Source organism: Acinonyx jubatus, chromosome C1 (assembly GCF_027475565.1).
Source record: "Acinonyx jubatus isolate Ajub_Pintada_27869175 chromosome C1, VMU_Ajub_asm_v1.0, whole genome shotgun sequence".
Taxonomy (NCBI): domain Eukaryota; kingdom Metazoa; phylum Chordata; class Mammalia; order Carnivora; family Felidae; genus Acinonyx; species Acinonyx jubatus.
Genome location: NC_069381.1, coordinates 48,642,247 through 48,666,264, shown reverse-complemented (window position 1 = coordinate 48,666,264; position 24,018 = coordinate 48,642,247).

The window sequence follows — 24,018 nt, the reverse complement described above, 5'->3', positions numbered from 1 at the left end:
TAAAAATAAAGGGCATGATTCTATAGTTCTTATAGTTTAAAAAAAAATCTATTTGGCCTTCAAATCTATGAGTAGATGTTGCATCACACACATTAGAGGAATGCAAGTTAAAGCAACATAACTTATTGTACCTTCTGAGTTAACAAAGAATGTGAAGCTTAGGAAAACCAATGTTAACTAAAGAGTAGGGACATAGTTACTCCATAATGTAGCAGTAAAATTGGTATGATCCTAGTGGAAGGCAATTTGGCAATCCTTATTAAATTTTAAAATGTATGTTTATCTTTTGACTCAGCAATTTTATTTTCAGAAATTTTAACTACAGATACAACAGATATATTCACATATGGGTAAAAGATACATTTACTAGGATGTTTATTGTGATTTTGTATGAAATAGATTATGATAATAAATAAATACCCATGAATAAAATAGTGATATAGCTATTTTATGGTATGTTATACTATTGTTAGAAATGAGATTTAAGAAGTTAACAGACAACTGTATAATGCTTACTACATGCCATTTAATTTTCATAACAATTTTATAAATTAGGCACTATTATCCTCATTTTATGGATTAGAAAATTGAGGTGTAGATAGCTTTGCAACTTAGTATATTATTTAACCTATTACATGCTTAAGGCAAAATTCAATTCAGACAACCTGACTCTGGATTCTGTGCTACTACCTGGAAAATATGCTGCCTGTGAAAAATTATAATGTTCATTTACACCTCAAAAAAATCACAAGTTCAAGGGGCTCCTGGGTGGCTCAGTCGATTAAGCATCTGACTTCAGCTTAGGTCATGATCTCACAGCTTGTGAGTTCGAGCCCTGCATAGGGTTCTGTGCTGACAGGTCAGAGCTTGGAACCTGCTTTAGATTCTGTGTCCCTCTCTCGCTCTGCCCCTCCCCCACTCATGCATGCGCGCTCACTCTTTCTCGCTCTATCTCCCAAGGATAAATAAACATTAAATTTTTTTTTAAATAACAAGATGATGAATATGGCTATCAAGAGCCCATTTGTGTTAAACACATATACATACATACATGTTTCTAAATTAATTGACATTTCTGGAAAGACACACAGCAACTAAAAACAATAGGTATCTCTAAGTACTATTTTGGTAACATTTGCATATATCACTATAGCATAATATTGGAAATAACAGAACTCTCTGAAAATATTTAAGTTATGATAGTCTCCATTATAGTAGCCAGTAAAATTTTTGTTTAAGAGTTCATTAATAGTGTGGGAATATACTTATATTAACAGAAAAATAATAATATATTCATGACCATATGATAATGGAAAATTGTACAAAATCATTACAGTAATGAATGCACAAAAATTTTAGCAGCAGTAATAGTGGGTAGTCCAGTTAAGGGTTTTCCATCTTTCTACTCCCTATATATTTCTGAATGTCCTGTATATATTACACTTATAGTAGAATACTTTTTATTTTACAAAAATAATGTCAGCAACCCTGAGAAAATCAGACTTAAAAAGCTGAGGCTTAGCCTTGAGACCATAGCCACCTCAGTAAGATCTATTAACAATGGTGACAAGAAACACCTCCTCACAAGGTTTTGGGTAGAAGAAAAAAAATCTACGTACAAGGAACTATAGCTATGCTCTAAAACCCCTAGTCAAAATCTGTTAAAGAGAGGAAGGAATCCCAATGTTAACACAAAAGATCACAGAATTCACACTTAATTGGGATAAATACGTATTGGTCTAGACTGGTGTAGAAGATCATCAGAACAAATGAAATGCCACCCAAAAATCCGGTTGCAGAACATTCGCCGTGGTCCTTTTCTAAAGTTCTAGGGTAGATTCTGGCACCAAGTGTGCTTTCTTTGTTACGTTAATTATTGGAGCAGCATATGGCTGTTTTGTTAAAGCCACATATATACACGTCTGCTCAAATAAATTAATGTTCCCATCTCAACTGGATGATTTGGCAGGAATAATACACTCACCAGCCAATGTGTAGAGTGACCCACATGACTCCCTCACTGAAGGATATAAAGTGGAATATTGTATAATATGCTAATAAGCAGATGGAGGCAATACATTTTTCTTTTAAATATTTTCATAGTACCATCTACTGACCTTTACCTAGCATCCTGTATATTATGCATTTGTTAGAATTAGAAAATGCAGGAGAAATCTGGAAAATGGTATGCAAATTGGGAAGGTGCACAGGATGCATCTTTCAAATTAACAAAATAAGAGAACTGACATCTCAATACTTAATTAAAAAAGAGGGAGAGACTTTGCTTTCAAGGTGGGTTATGTGTGCACACATTTGAGCACGTGCATGCATATATATACACACACACATAACACACACAGTTTTCTAGTAGACAGATTACCTGGAAAGTTTGAAAAACTTTCTGGGTCTGTAATATTGAAAAGTAAACAAACACATTTTGTAGTAAGACTGTTTTTACCCTGTTTGATACTACTCTAATTCCTTCTACATGTTATTGCCAAACTAAGCAACTTAAAGCATCCTTGCTCAAGGGAGTATGGAGGTATTCTGCAGTGATAGGGTTTTCAGGTTATCTATTCTGCTGTGTTGCTAGAAACTGAAATGCACTCTTCTCCATTCGAGACATACAGCAGTAACTATAATTAAATAAAATTAATATGTATAGCGTATGATCTGAGTGCTGCAGTTATATTTTAGAAATAACAGATGTTTTGGTGCCAAGCCTCAGCTATTACATAGTAGCTATTACATAGTAGCAAAATAGCTAAGAGAATGGGCTAAGAGAATGGGCTTTCAGTTAATTCTAACTTTGCATGAAAATTCTCACACTTTTCCTGACAGGTCGTGTGATTTTGGGTTGTCACTTTATTCTCTGAGCCTGTTTCCTCATTGGTAAAAGGTTATTCAGGTTCATCCCAGGGGATAATTATCAAGGTTAAATAGTGAGATATGAAAATATGGTCAAAGTGCTGGCACATAATAATTCAGAGATACCTTAAAAGGCCTGGTGGGGAGCAGAGCACATTTGAAGAGTAGAGATAGTGAGGGACATACAAGCCTGGAAAATTAGCGATCATGTCAGGATTCTCAACTTTGATTCGACTATCCATAAACTTGGCTAATAACATTAAGAATTTTGAACTTGATCCTAATGGTATGAGGAAGTTGTTAATATAGAGGTACATTCTGATCAAGGCTTTTTGCAGGGAATTCTGAAAGGTACCTAATGTGTGATAACACTTTGTTAGGCATTACTGAGTTCAAGAAAATCAGCCAGGGAATGTCCAAGTTGTCTGAAATTCAAATCCACCAAAACTTCTGACTCTACATTTTGTTAACCATTTTGGACAACAGTTCTCAGCAAGTTTAGAGCCATACTTTAAAACTAGTTTTTAGGGGCGCCTGGGTGGCTCAGTCGGTTAAGCGTCCGACTTCTGCTCAGGTCATGATCTCGCGGTCCTTGAGTTCGAGCCCTGTGTCGAGCTCTGTGCTGACCGCTCAGAGCCTGGAGCCTGTTTCAGATTCTGTGTCTCCCTCTCTCTCTGACCCTCCCCCATTCATGCTCTGTCTCTCTCTGTCTCAAAAATAAATAAACGTTAAAAAATTTTTTTAAAAAAAACTAGTTTTTATTTTGTTTTAATACTGTAACAATAAAACCCCTCTTTGTCTCTCTCTTTCAATTGCTTTGCTTGTAGTCTTCATGGGCTACACGTCATTTCACGTCATTGCTGCAATGAAACCAAGTGTTGGCCATGGTCTTAGGTAGTTGATGGTAATGTGGTTTTAAAATGTACTATGCACCTATCTCTGTCAACATCATTTTGCTTGGGATAACTGTTTTGGGACTGGGGGTTTGCATGCAAGATTGTAAAAATTCTTAGATGCCCTTCTGGTGCCTAAATAAGCTTTTGAACCTTATTGGTGCTTTAGAGTCCAAAAGGTAAGGCTCATGGGAAACTTGGGGTTGTAATGATTCAACATCAAAGCTTCAGAAACTGCAGTTACTGAAGAAACAATGATTGATTGAGCCTAAAATGAAAAATTCATTTAGGAAAGGAAACATTTGGACTTGAATTTTTTGGACTTTAATTGGTGATTTAAATTTTTAGAATTTCCTTTCACTCTGAATTTAATAACTGATCCATCTTGCCCAAATTGGAGGACGTTTTGTATTGCAGGCATTGTTTTAATTGTACTTTTGTATTGCCATCATTTGGACTTACTACATAACCTCTGGTGCACTATATTGGACCATGTGCTTCTGCAGTAATTCAAAATGGGACTCAGGACAGGGAATAAACTTCCAGCCTGGGGTGCAATGTGGCTTTTAGTCAATAAAATTAGCATACTATCCTGATCCATATCCATGATCCTTCTGCCTGAAAGGTTGCTGCATAGGCTACACAGGTTGGGGCACACAGAGTATCATGTGAATATTACCACCTAGAGAACCACCACAATAGTGAGCTCTGCTTCTGGGGATAAAAGCTAAGTTGACCACCACTATCCCAGGAACAGAGGTTGCTCTAGGTGGCAGAACCATACTATGAGCACTATTGTCTCTTGCTAACCTGCAGGCCTCTGCCTCCAAAGGAGATAGTCCACTGGGCATTGACTTGGGCTGGAATGTTACAATCAATGAGTTGAGGGAAAAAAACGCAGCATTTATAGGAAACAGTATTTTTCTTTCTCCTTTTTCCTGCTTCAGCCCATAAAATGGGCATTCCTTCCCTCTCCGTAAATACTGGAAAGTTGTCCTGCACCTTTCTTCCTCCTACTGTCACTTTGCCCTAAGGTTCAAACCATTTTCTGAATTATAGCCTTATCTACAAGAAGACTGACATTTTGACCATTAAAAAGTAATACATGTACAAAGAATATGCAATTTAAAAAATTAAAGTCCATTCTGCCCCCAAAATGCCAAGCACCTTTTAGAACATTTATACATATGTAAAAGTGCTTTCTACATATAAAAGCAACATGCTTTATACCTACAATGTAGGAGAGTCCTTGATCCCCAAACCCTCATCAAATATTATATAGTTAGGATGATAATAAGAAACTGTTCTAAAATAGGGGTTGATTTCTGAGATGAGATGTTACATAAACTAGAAATTACTTAGTGCTTGTGAGACAAGTTGAGATATTATCACCACTCTACCAATGAGAAAACCAAAGATTCAAGGAAGTTAAGTGACTTACTCAAGGCTCATATGGCTGGTAAATGACTAGAACACATGATTTTTAAAGTCAAACATTTTTTTTATCTCTATCACATTGCTTCTGCTATGCATGTACCTTCCCCTTGAATTCATGGTATAATCTGGGAGTCCTAAAAGATAGGGTTCTGATGTTATTTTTCAGGTTTGGTTAACTTTGACACCATGTGCTTTAGTTAGGTCTACCTTGAGACAAAGCTGAGCAATAAATTATATTTGAAGCTATTTGGTGTTTTACATAATTCATCAAATACAGGGGTCTTTGATCACAACCTTTTCAGCATATCATTAAAGGGCTTGGATATTTATGAGAAGCTGTTACTTCTTCTAAGAGAAGAGTTGCTTTTCAGGATCACCAGCTTACAGCATTTTAGGTGCATGTCTCTTCATCCAAATGGTTTATGCTAGAGCACCTGTTGGTGGTGGAGCAGGAAACAGTTGGCAGTGAACTACAAGTGCAAGAATTTGAAGGTAACTAGGTCTTATTACCGTATGCCTGTATAAAAATATCATTTCCCTACTGTGGATGGAGGAACAGAAGCCTTGTGTCTGCAAAGATATGAACATTTGTTTGGGAAATTTATGTTGATATATAACAGCATATGGTCTTTTTCATCATGGATTTATGTGCAGGAGGCAAGCTTCATGTTCACAGTTAGAAGCATTAAAGATGGAGCCTCATGACTGACCTAGTGTGTGGCTGTCTTGTCATCTGCGATAAGAATCAGTGCTTGGTGTGCACACACACATGCGCACGCACGCGCACACACACACAAACACACATTATTCCCTTTCCCAAAGAGGAAAGGCCAACACTCCTGGCAAAGAAACTGGTCTTTAAAATTATCAAAGGGATGCTGGAACCACACACAGATACAGAATACAGCAAGGACCACATCTCCCTAGTGTAAAAGAGCCATCGTATTTCAGAGACTCCTCAAGCCTGGTGCCAAAACAAAACACATGAAAGTTAGGAGGAGCAAAAATAAATAACTAGGTCTTGCTAATGAGTATAAAATACTCTTTATGCTTGCTTTTTTTCCATTTTTCATTAAAAAACTTAAGTATACATGACAATATTGCATTAGTTTCAGGTATCCAGTAAGGTGATTTGATAACTCTGTATGTATGCTATACTCCCCATAACTTTAGCTACTACAGGTCACCATATAATGTATTACAATGCTATTGACTATATTCTCTATGCTGTATCATTCATTTTTGTAACTTATTCATTCCATAACTGGAAGCCTTGACTTCCATTCCCCTTCAACCATTTCCTACCCATTCCCTTCCATTCCCCTTGCCCATTCCCTACCCTCCCTTCTGGCAACCATCAGTTCTCTGTATTTATGAGTCTGTTTCTGCTTTTCTCTGTTCATTTATTTTGTTTTAGATTCCACATATAAGTCAAATAATATGGTATTTGTCTTTCTCTGATTTATTTCACTTAGTACAACACACTCTAGGTCTAACTATATTATCACAAATGGCAAGCTCTCATTCTTCTTTATAGTTGAGTATATTTCAGTGTGTGAGTGTATCATGCCTTCTTTATTCATCTATCAATGGGCACTTCCATTGAAGACTTCCACACTTTGGCTATTGTAAACAATGCTGAAATAAACATAAGGATGCATATATCTTTTTGAGTTAGTGTTCTCGTTTTATATGGATAAATACCCAGTGCTAAAATTACTGGATCATATAGTTTTCTATTTTAATTTTTTGAGGAACCCCATATTTTCCACAGTACTGTTCCAATTTACATTCCCGCTAACAATCCACAAGGATTCCTTTTTTCCCACATCCTCACCAACACATACCATGTCTTGCCTTTTTTACTCTGGTCATTATGACAAGTGTAAGGTGATATCTCATTGTGGTTTTGATTTGCATTTTCCTGATGATTGGTAATGTTGAGCACCTTTTCATGTGTCAGTCATCTATATGTCTTCTTTGAAAAATTATTCAGGTCCTCAGCCTATTTTTTCTTGGATTTTTTTTCTTGGTTTTCTTCTCCAATTCAGTAGGTTGCCTTTTTGTTTTCCTGATGGTCTCCTTCAAACAGCTTTTTGTTTGGGTATAGGTCCAAAAGTTTATTTTTTATTTTGTTTCCCTTGCCTGAGAAGACATATCTAGAGAAAAATGGTTCTAAGGATGATGTCAGAGATTATTGCCACTGTTTTCTTCTATCAGTTTTATGCTTTTTGGTGTCACATTTAGGTTTTTAATCCATTTTGAGTTTATTTTTGTATACGATGTAAAAATGTGGTCCAGTTTGATTTTTTTTTGCATGTAGCTGTCTAGTTTTCCAAACACCACTTATTGAATGGACTGTCTTTTCCTTATTGCATATTCTTCCCTCCTTTGTCATAGATTAATTAACCATATAAGCATGGGTTTATTTCTGGGCTGTCTATCCTGTTTCATTGATCTGTGATGTTTATTACCACTTTATAGCATGTCTTCAGATATGGGATTGTGATACCTCCACTTTGTCCTTTCTCAAGGTTGCTTTGACTATTCAGAGTATTTTGTGGTTACATACAAAATTTAAGATTATTTTTTCTAGTTCTGTATAAAACACTATTGGTATTTTGATAGGAATTGCATTGAATCTATAGACTGTGTGGGTAGTATAGACATTTTACAGTATTAATTCTTCTGATCCATGAATTTGTGTGTCTTTCCATTTGTGTCATCTTTAATTTCTTTCATCAATGTTTTATAGTTTTCAGAGTACAGGTATTTTATCTCCATGGTTAAGTTTATTCCAAGGTGTTTTGTTTATTTATTTGGGGGGGTGAAATTATATGTAGGATTTTAAAATTTCTCTTTCTGCTACTTCATTATTAGCTTATGGAAACACAATTTTCTGTATATTAATTTGGTATCCTGCAATATTACTGAATTCATTTATTACTTCAATAATTTTTTTATGGAATCTTTAGAGTTTTCTATCTATATATACTATCATGTAACCTGCAAATAATGGCAATTTAACTCTTTCCTTACCAATTTGGATGACTTTTATTTCTTTTTCTCACCTGATTGCTGTGGCTAGGACTTCCAGTATTATGTGGAATGAATGTAGTTAGAATAGGGGCGCCTGGGTGGCTCAGTCGGTTGGGCGGCCGACTTCGGCTCGGGTCATGATCTCTCGTGGTCCGTGAGTTCAAGCCCCGCGTCGGGCTCTGTGCTGACAGCTCAGAGCCTGGAGCCTGTCTTGGATTCTGTGTCTCCCTCCCTCTGACCCTCCCCCGTTCATGCTCTGCCTCTCTCTGTCTCAAAACTAAATAAACATTAAAAAAAAAATAAAAAAAAAGAAAGTGAGAGTAAAAGAAGTGTCTTTAAAAAAAGAAAGTAGTAACAGTGAGCATCCTTTCCTTTGTGATCTTTGAGAAAAAAACTATCACTTTTAACCATTAAGTATGATGCTAGGTGTGGATTTGGTTATAATGTTGAGGTATGTTCTTTCTTTTTAAAAAAAATTTTTTTTCAATGTTTATTTATTTTTTGAGAGACAGAGACAGAGCATGAGTGGGGGAGGGGCAGAGAGAGAGGGAGACACAGAATCTGAAGCAGGCTTCAGGCTCTGAGCTGTCAGCACAGAACCCAATGCGGGGTTCTAATCCACAAACCATGAGATCATGACCTGAGCTGAAGTCGGATGCTTAACCGACTGAGCCACCCAGGTGCCCCAAGGTATGTTCTTTCTAAACCCAGTTTTGTTGGGCATTTTAATCATGGATGGATGTTGAATTTTGTCAATTTTTTTTTGTATTTATTGAGGTGATCATGATTTTTATCCTTCGTTTTGTTTTTTGTTTTTTAATATTTGTGTTTGAGGGGAGGGGGAGAGGGAGGGAAGGAGGGGCAGAGGGAGAGGAGGACACAGAATCCAAAGCAGGCTCTGTGCTGACAGCAGAGAGCCTAATGTGGGTCTTGAACTCAGGAATCATAAGATTGTGACCTGAGCTGAAGTGGGTCACTTAACCTTCTGAGCCACCTGGGTGCTTCCTTCATTTTGTTAATGTAGTGGATCACATTAATTGATTTGCAAATATCAAGCCATACTTGCATCCCCTTGAGTAAATCTCACTTGATCATGGTGGATGATCTTTATAATGTACTGTTGGATTTGGTTTGCTAATACTTTGGTCAGGAATTTTGCATCTATGTTCATCATGGATACTGGCCTGTAGCTTTCTTTTTTTGTAGTGTCTTGGTCTATTTTCTATATAAGGGCAATGCTGGCCTCATAGAATATATTTAAAAGCTTTTCTTCCTCTTCTATTTTTTGGAATAGTTTAATAAGTATTAACTGTACTTTAAATGTTTGGTAGAATTCACCTGTGAATCCATCCTGTTCTGAATTTTGATTGTTGGTAGTTTTTTTGCTTACCAAGTCAATTCCATTACTAGTAATGGGTCTGTTAAGATCTTCTATTTATTCCTTATTCAGTTTTGGAAGATACTATGTTCCTAGTATTTTACCCATTTCTTTTAGATTGTCCAATTTGTTATCGTAGGATTTTTCATAGTATTTTCTTATAATCCTTTGTATTTATGTGGTGTCAGTTAATTCTCTTTCGTTTCTGATTTTACTAACTTGGATCATACTCCTTTTTCTTTTTTTAAAATTTTTATTTAAATCTAAGTTAACCTATAGTGTAATAATGGTTTCAGGAGTAACTTCCTTCAGAAGTTAGTGATTCATTGTTTCCACGTAATACCCAGTGCTCATCCCAACAAGTGCCCTCCTTAATACTGTATTTACATTTTAACATATTTCTTCTTTAATTTTTACAAAAGACTGCCATGAAGTTATATGGGTGCATCTGTCAGCTTACAATGGCTATTGTATGTCAGCTAGAGAGAGAGACTACTGTCTTAGGAGGATAGAGATGTGTTTTCTAGTCCTTGGCCTATTCTGATTAGTTTTGTACTTCAGTCAAGTCACAACATTTACCTAATGACGAGCATGAATCCAGGACAGCTTTTTTTCTCAAAGCTGTGAGGTTTTGAACAAGAAACATCCATCCTCACTTATTCGAAGAGGCTTCAAAGTAAAAGACCAGAAGAAGGAAAGACTATGAAAGCAGTGGTAATTCAAAAAGCAACCAGTTGGCCTCATTTGATGATAAATTACTCAAAGGAGGTACCATATCAACCAATCATTAATCTGATTCTAAGTTTTCCCTTTTGACGTTGAGCCCTTTTTTTCTTTTTTTTTTAAATAAATTTTTGAAGTAGTATGGTGAAATGGAAAAGGCACTAAAATAGAAATCAGAAGGTACACTTCCTTGTTGGACTCAAGTTTATCATTTCCTTCATGTGTTTCCTTGGGCAAGTGTCTCTCTGACTTTTTAAAGTCTGACTTTTTTTTTATACATGAAAATAATATTCAGCCCTAATTTATGTGTCTTTTGTGAAAACCTAATTTAATTGGACTTAACAAGTATTTGTTTGCTGCTATTGGGTACCAGGTACTGTTCCTTTATGCATTTTCTTACATTCAACATCAAATTCTTGAGCAACCACCATTTATTAGATGCTCTGCTGAGTTCTACCCTACTGTCATAGAAGCTACAATCTTGTGAGGGATGATGCATGAAATCTGTTGATGTGTTTAACACTGTGCAAAAAGAATGACTATATTACTATAGGAAAACAGAAGGGGATGATTAACTCTGCCTTGGGTAGTGGCAAGGTCACAAAAAGCCTTAGAGAGGGAGTAACAAATGAGTTTGGTCTTGAAGCATAAACAGGATTTCTCTAGGTGAAAGGATTAGCAAAATGGAGAATAGATATAGAAATACTTGGCAAAATGGAAAATTATGACAGATTACTGCTATTATTTGTAGCACCCTTATATAGTATGCTGCTGCAGACGTTGCAAATAACAGAGACTGTAAATATATCTTAATTAATCAACTGGTCAGGAACACAAATGAGAGAAGCCAGCTCCTGTGGCTATTTCTTCTATCTTCTCTGTTGAGTGTCCATGTGTGATCACTAGTTTGTAATTTGTTAAACTGATGGCTTCACCACTGCTTGTACCAACTGATTGCACCATTGTTTCCTTAACATTTATGAAGCACCTACTACAGGCTATATGCCAAGTGCTTTGCATACATCTTTTTACTTACCCAGTGATAAGTCATGACCTAATGATAGAGATATTGTTATTACATTCACAGAAATAAAATTGGACACCATGTGGATTGATGTGACATGTCTGGTGACAAAGAATTCATCAGTGGTGGGATTTCAAAACTGATGTGTCTGAGTTCAGTTCTCATGCAGCTTCCATATGCTGATTCCCTAATGTATAAGTTATATGGGATTACAGCATAAAACCTTGGATATATTTAAATCCACATGTATATTTATATGTAAATATGACCTATAAAGTCTGGTGCATTAGATACCTCTTTAGTAGCTGATTGGTATGCAATGATTCCTCTATTCTCTTAGAGTAGTTCCATTCACAGAAGTGGGACCCATGGTCATATTTGTGTTGTATGATTATGTCCCTTTGCTCAAGGCTGACAGTCTTGGAATGGACTCCTGATCAAATATGGGGCAGTAATACTTTCTTCTCCCTTTAGATGTGTTTTGCGCTGTTGGAACTGGATATGGATGAGTCAGCTTTTGGTTGTGAGAACCACAATATGACACTTGGAAGTTGCCAGAGGCTATTTACCTCAACCTGGAAAGGAAACTATTGTCTTTTTTTTTTAAATAACAGCTTTATTTTTAATTCACATACCATAAATTCCACATTTTAAAGTATACAATTCAGGGGGTTTTTGGTAGATTCAGCATTATACAGCCATCACCATGAATTCTAGAATATTTTTATCACTCCAAAATGAAAACTCATATGCATTAGCAGTCCATTTCTTTTCCATGTAAACCACTAATGTACTTTCTGCCTCTGTGATTTGGCTTATTCTAGACATTTCATGTAAGTAGAATCATACGAAGTAGCCAATCTTTAGTAGAAGTGACTAAAATCAGCACAGAAATACAAGACAAGAAATAGGTTGGGAATATATATAACTAAACATCTCATATATTCTTTTATATATATATATATATAATATATATGTAATGAGAGAAATATATAATGAGAGAAAGAGAATCTTAAAAGAATTTGTATTCTTAAATTTCAGTTCTAAATTACAGTTTCATTCCTGTCCTTTCTACAATTTTTTGCTAAAACATTTCTTTGCATTTAACTCAGATGTGTAGATAGTTATTTTGTCTATAAGTAATTTAAACATCTTCCCTAGAGTCTCACCCACTAATCAGGAGGGAAAAAACCTGTCCAGTATATTTTATTTTTTTAATTTATTTATTTTGAGACAGAACACATGCATGCAAGCAGGGGAGGGGCAGAGAGAGAGGGAGAGAGAGAATCCCAAGCAGGCTCCACATTGTCAGCACAGAGCCTGATATGAGACTCGAACCCATGAACCATGAGATCATGACCTGAGCTGAAACTAAGACTCAGATGCTTAAGTGACTGAGCCACCCAGGTGCCCTCCAATATATTTTAAAGCACAATACAATCCAATAATGTAAAGCTTCAATTCAACTACAACTCAGATTTTTTCGACGACATAGGCAAATCCTAGCAATGTAAATTCTCCTTTGGTTCAATGGATAGAGGGTGTGCTTTGTAATCAGACTGTACTAGATTTAAATCTATGTTCTGTCAAACCAACCAGCTACATCACCTTGGGCTAGTCCTGTCCACACCCACCCCCCACCCCCCCCAACTCAATTTCTTTTTCTAATAAGTCAGGATAATAATTCACAGAGCTTTCAGAGAGATTAAGTAGGATAACATATGAGAAGAATATAATACAATTCTTGGAACAGGTGGTAACTTCAACTGTTCCTTTGGAGTCTAGATATATGCAGGGAATATAGGACTGGAGAGTCTACCAGAAATTAGTATTTCCCCTTCGGTAGTTTGGAGTTATTATTAGGGAAGCTTCCTGTCTCCCCCCTTCTCCAGCAGGGACTATATTTTTCAACATTCCTTGTGTGACCTGGCCATGATCTATATCTGTCTAGTGGTATGTGAGTGAAAAGGATGTGTATTGCTCTGAGCCAGGGTTTTAAAGAAGCTTTAAAGGTTTATCTTTCCTCTCACTCTTCCTCATCTGACCCTGAAGCCATTTTGGAGGCCAGAGCTGCAAAACTATAGGGACTGTGTCCTTGAACTACTACATGGAGGAAAACTGTACATTGAACAGGAGGAGAGGTGCTGGACTCTTACACAAATGAGGAGTAAACTTTTATTGGGTTAAGTTATTGAAATTTGGAATGTATTGATTACAGCAGCTAGCATTACTCTAATACAATATACAATAAGGCTCTATCCTTGGGATCTCACTGAGAAAACACAAATTATACTATAGTGGGGTTCATTGCTTTGTTTCTTTGCAGAATATCAAATCTCATTCATTTGAATCCAATGCCATTTATGTTGCCTTTATGAGAGTATTTTTCAAAAAGATCAATGAAATAAAACTGTAAAATACATAAGGCTATTCCATGACCCCTGAATTATTTTTTTCTACCCTCATTCAACATTCATTCAACAAATATTTATTGAGTGCCTTGGTTGGAAGAGAGAGACTAGTGAAGATATATTTTAAAAATAGATAGAAATACCGGACTGGGTAATTGGGAAGGTAGTGCTCAAGGCAAGCTGTAGATCATGGGTGTATTACAACAGCCTTCATGAAAACCTGCTGACTTTTCAAAGCATGTTTGATGATTGTGTCTACCTTTAATTCTTTAGCTGTTGCTTATCAGATATAATATACCTAATTTAAAAAAATGTTTTTCTCTCCTACATTTTAAGCCTATGAAAGCCTATTGCCAGAGGAACTTCTAAGCATCACAACTGATACTGTTGTTACAGAGTCTCTGGTACAGAGACTGTACCCAGTAGCAGGGTTTTGTAGAAAAAGTGAGGCTTTGGGGCCATTGAAATTTACATTCAAATCCTGTCTTCAACCTCTGAGACTCATTTTCTTTAAAGTGAGAAATTTAATGGCTTTTTCTCAGGGTTTTAAAGAGAATTTTAAGTCATTTATATATAGTGAGTAGTAGCCTAGTAATTGACTAATAAAACATAACAGATATGACAATTGCCCCTTAAAGTTTCCATCTAATTAACAAACTCCGGTATCTTATGACCTTTGGACTGATAAGCACACTGTGTGATTACAGAGTGATTTAGCTCCTCTCCCTCTTTAACATACACAAAGAGCTCTCTGACCAAGTCTGACTTCAGTATGTGGATGCATCCATTCATATATGCATGATCACACATGTATACCCACATGTGCGTTGCTAACATGAATGCTCACGTGCATACATGTACTTACACATTTTTCTTCTGTCCAAGCATTTGTGATGGGCAGCCCAATTTCCTCAGCCTGAAGATTCTAGAGATTTTTTAAATTTCTGCTTACATTTTAAAGTCTCTGATCCATGAATGAAATTTGTTAATTTATATCACTATTACATGCTTTAGGTTGCCTTTTACTATTGTCCAGTCCTACCAAAGAGTGAAAACTCAGTGCATCACACCCACTGCATCCACTGATGCACGTAGTGCATCAGGAACAAATGAAATCCTAGAATTTTTAAAAAGTCATCCTGAGAAATAATCTTACAAATAAGCTAAATTAGAATTCTAAAATGATTTGATGTTTCTGGAAATTTTAAAAGCCCTAGTGCGAATTGAATATGATGAAGTGTTTTTCTTTGTGGGGAGGGGTTATTGATGTTTTGTTTTTGTTTTTTGTGGTTTTTTTTTTTTTTTTTTTGGTAAAAACAGTTGACCTGTGAAGTACTTTGCAGGGGAACCCTCTTGCACTATTGGTGGCAATGCAGACTGGTGCAGCCACTCTGGAAAACAGTATGGAAGTACCTCAAAAAGTTAAAAATAGAACTAGACTGCAATGCACTACAATTGCACTATTAGGTATTTGCCCAAAGGATACTAAAATACTGATTTGAAGGGGCACATGCATGTCAATGTTTACAGCAGCATTATCAACAATAGCCAAACTATGGAGAGAGCCCAAATGTCCATCAAATGATGAGTGGATAAAAAGATGTGGTGTAAGTATATGATGGAATATTACTCAGCCATCAAAAAGAATGAATTCTTGCTATTTGCAACAAAGTGGATGGAGCTATAATGTATTATGCTAAATGAAATAAGTCAATGGAGAAAGACAAATACCATATGATTTCATTCATATGTGGAATTTAAGAAACAAAACAGATGAACATATGGGAAAGGAGGAAGGAGGAGAGAGGGAAACAAACCATAAGAGACTCTTAGTGATAGAGAATAAACTGAGGGTTGATGGAGGTAGGTGGAAGATGGGCTAGATGGGTGATGGGTACTAAGGAGGGCACTTGTGATGAGCACCGGGTGTTGTATGTAAATGATGAGTCACTGAATTTTTTCTACTCCTCCTGAAACCAATACTGTGTGGTGTGTTAACTACAATTTAAATTTGAGAAAAAAGAATATGCCTAAATTTTTTTATAAAATCACTTGACCTCGTGAGGTGCTTAATAAACTGACAGTATGTATCTGCCCAGGTGTGCTCATTACTGAGAGTGAAAACCAAACATGGAGTAGATTTAGTGGGAATTTTTTTTAGTGGTTTTTAGGTGGGAAGGACAGATTTTAGTCACAAAATGGTAGGGACAGCACTAATTTACTCTCTCCCTAACTGCTTCTATAAACTGAGTCTGATGTTCCTTTCAGATTTAGGAAGGTTAATAACTCAGTCCCTGAGACATGCAGGAAAGAAAACATCTTCTCTGTTCTGGTTTTTACCCCTGCCAACAGGGCCATCACCGAAACCTGTTTCAAAGAAGTGAAAAATCATTGCCCCAAGAAACAGGGCTAGCATTTACTAAGTGAGTATCTAGATATTCTGAGCATTTTGTTAATTCACGATATTCTCAACAGTGCTCTGAGTAAGGTACTATTATTATTATCCGTGTTTGTGGGGAAAGAAACAGAGACACAGGCTAAATACATTGTCAAGTAGCAGGGGCAAGACTTGAACCCAGGCAATCTGGCTTTTGACATCTTGGCTCTGTTGGCCCAGTAGAGCATGTGCCCAGAGGTAGTCTGTGATGGGACACTGTGTAATCCTAGCTAAACATGTGGGTTATTGTGTTGCATATCTATAAATTTTGATCCTACGTGTGAGCTGTGTGTGACTTTGAGCAAATTATCCAATCTACTTGAGGTTTCTCATTGTTAGATAATACCATCTATCTGATAAGATTCCTTAGGTGTTTAATGGAGTTCAGATGCTGAGTGCTCAATACATGTTAGCTATTAGGATTATTTCTCTCCCAATAGCTTGCAAGGGAGGGCATATTGTCCTGGTCACCACTAGATTTCTCAGTGCCCAGCACTATGTCTGGTAAATGATCAAGAGAGGTGGAGTGATTGAAGAAAAAAGCATTCACTTTTATCTGAATGTGTGCCTCCTGTCCCAGAGGGTCTCCTGTGTTTGTCTTTGAGAACAAGGCCATTGTGAACCTGAAGATATAGGAGGCTGCAGGCAAAAATAGGCCCTTTGCATGAATAGCTCAGGTTATTTTCCCTCCATTATACCCCACACACTGACAAAGTTCCTTTCAGCCAGATTCTCACGAAAAGTGGTACCCTGCTTAGGAACAGAGTCATCAGACAAAAATATACATGGATCTCTGTGGGTCATTCATTCATTCAACAAGTATGCATGGCATAACTTATGTGTTGCTGGCTCTGTAAACACAAGGAGTCTGAAATCAAGTGATGTCAGTTCTCTGCCACAAGCCTGGGAACTGGGTTAAAAATGGCGAATGTGTGTTCCCCATGCCCTTAGTAACCATGCCCACAACAAGGAATGATAGCTTGCCTTCATGCTGCTATGCCAGGACAAACAGTTACTAAAATGAAGCTCCTTAGCAGCAGGTTCTCTGGTTTATGCACTGTGCCATTCCCAGGGTGTGGTCATAATAGATGTTCATTATATATTTGTTGAATGAAGGGATTAAACATAATTGGCACCAAGGGTGTAATCTGTTAGATTTCTCAGACTTTGGGAAGATGTATTTCTTATTCTAGGAATTAACAGCTTAGTCAGGGAAAGCTAGTCTTACCCTCTGGACTTGTAATTGGTAAACCCTTCCAATGAAGTACTTCACATGGTTTAGAAAGGGCATATCCTTTTCCCCTTTCCACATGCTCCTAGGGACATATATTACAGATGGTGTATGCTACTGCCCTTGAACAGAAAAGCGTCTCAGTGTGTGACAAGCATAGAAACTTCAAGGAAAATTTGAATATAAATAATCTGGCACCTATAGTCGCTAAGTGGTCACTAAAGTGGCAGAGACCCCATAGGCTATGCTAGGTGAGCAATGGCCCACAAGTAGATTGTTGTAAAATGGAATGACTGTGAGAAACTGGAAAGAAGAAGCTTCAGAGTCAGACTGAGGTGTGTCCAGCTGTTGGTATGTGGTCTTGAGGAAGTTACTGAACCTCTCTCGGTTTTGCTTTCTTAAGTTGAAAAATACCCATGTGATCCAGCAATCCCAATTCTGGGTTTATATCCACAGGAAATAAAATCAGTATTTTGAAGAGATATCTACACTCCCATATTCATCGAAGCATTATTCACAACTAGAAAGACATGGAAACAACCTAAATGTCCATCAGCAGATAAATGGATAAACATATGCATACGTACAATGGAATATTATTCAGTTATAAAAAAAGAAATTCTGCCATTTGTGACAGCATGATGAATCTGGAGGACATTATGCTAAGTGAAATAATTCAGACACAGAAAGACAACTGCATTTTTTCCTTACATGTAGAATCTAAAAAAAAAAAGTTACACTCACAGAAGCAGAGAGTAGAATGGTGGTCGCCAGGGTCTGAGGAGCGAAGGAAATGGGGAGAAGTTAGTCAAAAGATATAAACTTTCAGTAAAAGATGAGTAAGTTCTGGGAGTCTAATGTAAGGCATTCTGACTATTACTATACTGTGTACTTAAAATTTGCTGAGAGTAAATATTAAGTGTTCTCACCACACACCCATGAAAAGATCACTATGTAAGGTGATAGAAGTAGTTAGCTTGATTGTGGTAATTATTTCACAATGTACAGGTAGATCACATCATCACATTGTGTGTCATAATGTTTGTCAATTATATCTCAATGTAGCTGGGAAAAAATGGAAAGCTGAAAAAGAAAAAAAATAGGATTAATACTACATACTTCATAAAGTTCTTGTGATATTTATGAGATCATGCAAACTGAGAGCCTAATTTAGCGAAAGCCAAAATTATTAACCTTTAGTCATAGCCATTGTTGATTCCTCTTTTACATCACAATGCAGCCAGTAAAGGACAATGTGCTTAATGTATGTACCACTTTTCTAATTGTCTGCTGGTATGTGATGCCAGTCAAATGAGTTTCGATTATGCTGCACTTGAATTAAAGGAGGGTTGGAGAATTGAATTCTAATCAGTTAAAATCCATTCCAACAAGTGTGTGTGTGTCCTGTGATCCCCTGTGCTTGTTATTTTAGGTGTTTCAACTGGCCAGAGTTGATTTCCTTTGCTTTTAACCCCTTGAGCTAAAACTTAGCCATCTTAGTATTCTTTCAGCCATGGGGTAAAAGACATCGTAATATAATGAAAGAGCCCAGGTTTTTAAAAAAATTTTTAAACGTTTATTTATTTTTGAGACAGAGAAAGCATGAGTGGGGGAGGGGTAGACACAGAATCCGAAGCAGGCTCCAGGCTCTGAGCTGTCGGCACAGAGCCTGATGTGGGGCTCGAACTCACTAACTGTGATATCATGACCCAAGTTGAAGTCAGATGCTTAACCGACTGAGCCACCCAGGCATTCTAAGCCCAGGTTTTGAAATGAGAAAGACCTTCTTTTAAATTCTGCCTCTGTAACCAGCTATACTGATTTGGGGAAGTCACTTAACCTCTCTAAACATCAGTTTCTCATCACAAATGTATAGTAATAAATGATTACTTAAGAGGATATCCTTGGCTTCAGTCCATCCTCTTTCAAATTTGTATTCTAGCTTATTACTGGAATGATCTATCTAAAATCTAAATCAGACCATGTTCCTTCCTTGCTAAAACTCTTTAAAAGAACTGCTACATCTGTATTAGCTGGAGGTAGGGGGTGTTTTTGAAAATATAGGTTCTCTGCTTCCACCCCAGACTTAGTAAATTATAATATACTGGCATGAGGTTCTCCTGTGAATCACAAGGTTTACATTCATTGGCCTAACCTTTCTATGATTTGACCCCAGCCTCTTTTTAGCATTATCTCACACCCGACATGTCACAGGCTATCTGTAGCTACACCAATTGCTGATAGCTTTCCTAACATGTTATGTGTCTGCACTTGCTCATGTAGCTTTCTCTGCTGGAATGACTTTCATATCCCATTTTTCTACTAGGCAATCTCATCCACATTTAATAACATTCAGATAAACCATACCTCCTCTCTGAACATTTTTCCTGCCCCACTTCCAGAAAGAACTGAATACTCTGTTTAGGCACCCAAATGTGCGATACCAACTTGAAAATCAAGTGGATGACTAGGATGAACATTAATTTCCTTGCCTGTAAGCCTCTAAATGGCTGGATAGGAGTTGTCTTATTTGTCTTTGTATCATCAGCACATAGGACATGGGCAGCAAGAGTATTTGATAAAGAAAGGAATCCCATCTTTTGAAAATATGAACTCTGGTACAGAGATGTGTAGCTTTGATGAATGAGGGCATAGAGCTACAAGTTGTAAATGATTTCTTTGCCTTTGATATTGTTAGAAACAAATCAGTCTCTCTCTTTGGATCATTAAACTGGGACCATTTCATTTGGAGCTTTGGAGAAGCTGTTCCTCCTGAAGACTGCCTTCTATTTTTTAGAGCAGTGAGTGGTTTCAGACATTGGTCTGCAGCTGTGGGATTAATACAGATGCTGACATGTCAGTACACCCAAGGAGCAAAGCTTTTTGGGTGTAAAGATTACCAAAGATTTTCATTTTAGTCCAACTCAGAAGTTCAGGGATGATATAAACAGCATGCTGTTTTATCCATCCGTGATTACCCAGGGAAGTATGCTGTATTTTATGGGCAACCTGGTGGCAGGAGATATATTGTCCAGTGGGTTTTCTACCTGCTGTTTGATTTATGATTGAAGGTCAGCTATATTATGGCTCACCTGCCAATGCTAACTACCTTTTATAAAATTATGGTCCTTCTGAATGGATGAATGCCTCTTAGTTCACACTTTCCATCAGAGTTTTTTAGGTAACAGTTACTGATGCCAGTTGGTTCTTGGCAATAGCATTAAACTTCAAGCCATAGACAGTGAGGACCCTTGGACCTTCTGATGTGTGGCGCAGGCCTTAAAATCTTTACAGGGAATACAAATGGTGATTCTAAATCAGGTTGATCTTTCTCCTGCTCTCCTTAAACTTCCTTTCCTCTCTAGTGTCATGTCCTGCCGCTGTAAAGAAGTTAAAGGTCTGTCAAACTGGTATTTATTCTCTGCTGAGTCAGGAACTCACTTTATAGCTGCATATTTTTTATTCCCTTCCATCTAAGAGCAGTGATTTTGGGCTCCAGTCAGGTGATGAATTCTGTTGAGAAATCCTTATAGGAAGAGGGTACATCCACATAATATTCTGAAGTACCCAGTTGGCTATTACTCAGAAAATGAGGTTTATAGGTTTGCAGCCTGACAACTCTTATATTCCTACAGTTCTTGACCTCTGATAAGATATTCCCACTTACAGTCTCAAGGTGGTGCAGTAGAATGTTGAGAGAATGTACTCCAAAGCTAGATAGAACAATGTTTGAGTCCTGCTGATATCATCATGTGATTGGCCTTGAGTTTTTCTCTGTGCTCTCCAGAGATAATGATGACAAAGTGTCATATACAGCATGTAGTAAGCATCCAGTAAATATTTTATAGTTTTTATTCGCATTTTCAGCTAGTGACTTCATCAAGGCCCATCTTCTCTTGTGATCATTAATAATATTAACCTCAGTGTATGTCTCTGCTTCAACTTTATAACAAGTAAGAATTCTCTAAAGGGCATTTCATCCACAGTTCTCCAAAAATATTTATATTGGGATTTTATAAAAAATATTTACCTTTTAATACCTTTAATATATTAATATATTTAATACCTTTAATATATTTTGAGAACTACAAATTTCCTAGAAATGGTTTCTCCAGACATGTTATCTGAAAAAGTATGTCATTTTAATAATTTAATAATTTCCTACTAAAAAGACTTTGTACTGAGCATAAGGTATAGTAGGAGAGATTGAAAGCATGTGTATAGGGAAAGCAAGACATAACAAGGCCATACTTTAACTCCTTAGATTACATGCTATGTAAATTTGCATCAATTCCCTACCTTAGTTTTCCTTCTTTTTCTTCCTTTCTTTCTCTCTCTCTCCATTCTTTATCTTTCTTTCTTTCATAAAATGATAGTAACAAAATATATGAATATGAACAGCAAATAGATTAAGATGACAAACACAGGTAAAACACTTAGAATAGTGTTGGGCCCATACTTAGCACTTAGAAATGCAAGCTCCCATCCCAATAGCAGACTTTACCTGAATGTGTCCAAAATCTAGTACCTACAGTGATAGACAAAATAGGAACAAAAACATTCTTAGCAACAAGTAGGGATTTATAGTAAGTACTCCCTATGTCTGCTATAATTTCAATGAACTTCTGTTCACCAAACAGTGATACTGGGAAATGCCATTTGGAGGATGTCCAGGAAACTGTATCCATAATACAATATACAACCTTTTGAAACATTTTTTGTTCATAGCCTCCCTAATAGTGACACCCAGGGGGAAAGTGAGGCAGCACAGCTCAACACTACAGTCATCTGATCTCCATGGTCACTGCTGACTGAGAAAGAAACAAGAACTATACTGTCATAACTGACAGAAGTTCTTTCCAAGGCATATTGAAAAAAAAAAAAAAAAGGTTGTCTGGTTGAGACTTTTTGACATAACCAAGTTGCAATATTGAGAATAAGTAGTCCCACATTTTTAGTCTAGTGAGACTAATGATTGAGTCCCGTAGTACAGAGACGATCTCTTCTTTGGCTTTGCATAGCAGAACACAGGCTCAAGGTCTCAAAAACTGCTGTTGAATTAACAGATAGATAAATGAATGAAGTTTGAAGATATTTAATAAAAGCTGCATTTATCACTTGCCTTGCATAAGATTGGAGCCCAAGAAATAGTTAATTAGTTAATTGGAAATATAGTAGGAGGGTAGGTGACTCTTGAGCCCCTGTGACTCAGGCATAATTGTAATTTTTCTTCAACATCTCAAAGCATTTTAAGTAGCATCTGCTTTTCCTAATGAATGATTTTGAAATTTTTCCAAATACTTACTAGCCAAAACCAGTCAGCATATTTTCTATAACTTGGCCAGAATTATAATGTGTAGAAAAAAAGACAGGCTAATTTTTAAATGGAGTAGAAGAGGTTCTGTGTGGGGGACTGGGTTGCCCCCAAAGCTCTTAACTCTTAGTGATTGGTCTAAAAAGCATTTGAAAATAAATAACACTTCATTTATTTTATGGTTCTCACTCAAGCTACTAACCACAGCAATATGCCTAATTCTCTCCTACTTATAAGCCAGTAAGAAAAGTTTTCTTATCTGAAATAGACCAATAATATATTGACTCATTACTGGTCCCCTTTATAGCTCTCTATTGTATTGAAGATTGGAGCTTCACTGTACAGACCTTAGGCCAACTTTAAGACATGATATTCTTTCAGCTATTAGAAATGGTCATGAACCTTTTGAGTTATATTCAAATATAAGTCCAAATGAAAACATGGACTATTTCATCTCAAAGTGAAGTCCAAATTTTACCAAAGTCTCATCTATCTATCTCATCAGTAGTCCGGAAATAATTAAAGGAACACAACATAGAACTAAAATACTGGCCATCCCATGGACACTAACTCCCAAAGAAGCCTATTTTTTTTTTCAGTTAAAATCACTGTAATCATAAAGCCATCTGAGTCTAATTGATTTCCATACAATAGACAGTAATACTTTCTAAGAGATTATTCTATTACTAAATGAAAACTGCTGAAACTTTAGCTTGGCTTGTTATTGGATTTTGGTATATATTCTTGATTCAATTAGGTTTATCCAACCTTATTAAGACAGTTCTATGGGCTAAGTTTTTTAATGCTAGGGATTTATCCATGCTGCATGATAAAGGTCCTATATATTTTAATAGTTAACTAAAACACAACGCATGCTATAGCTGTTTCATCACTGTAGGATCTAGAGCTGCACTGTCCAATGTAGTGGCCACTAACCAAATGTAGCTATTCAAATTTAAAATTTAGTTAAAACTAAACAAAATTGAAAATTCCATTTATCTGTCACTGTAGTCATGTTTCAAGTACTCTTATAGCTGCATATGGCTAGTGTATTGAGCAGCACATATATATAGGACATTCCCATCATTGCTGAAGGTTCTACTGGACAGCACTGATCTAGGGCAACCAACAAAGATATCCCAATTACAGCAGCCTTAATTAATGTCTGCAGGGTAAGCCACACGGTGTTGCACTTATCTCTATTAGCTCTGTAAATCAGAAGGAAATGTGTTTATCCTGGGTGACATGGAGTCCTCCATTGTC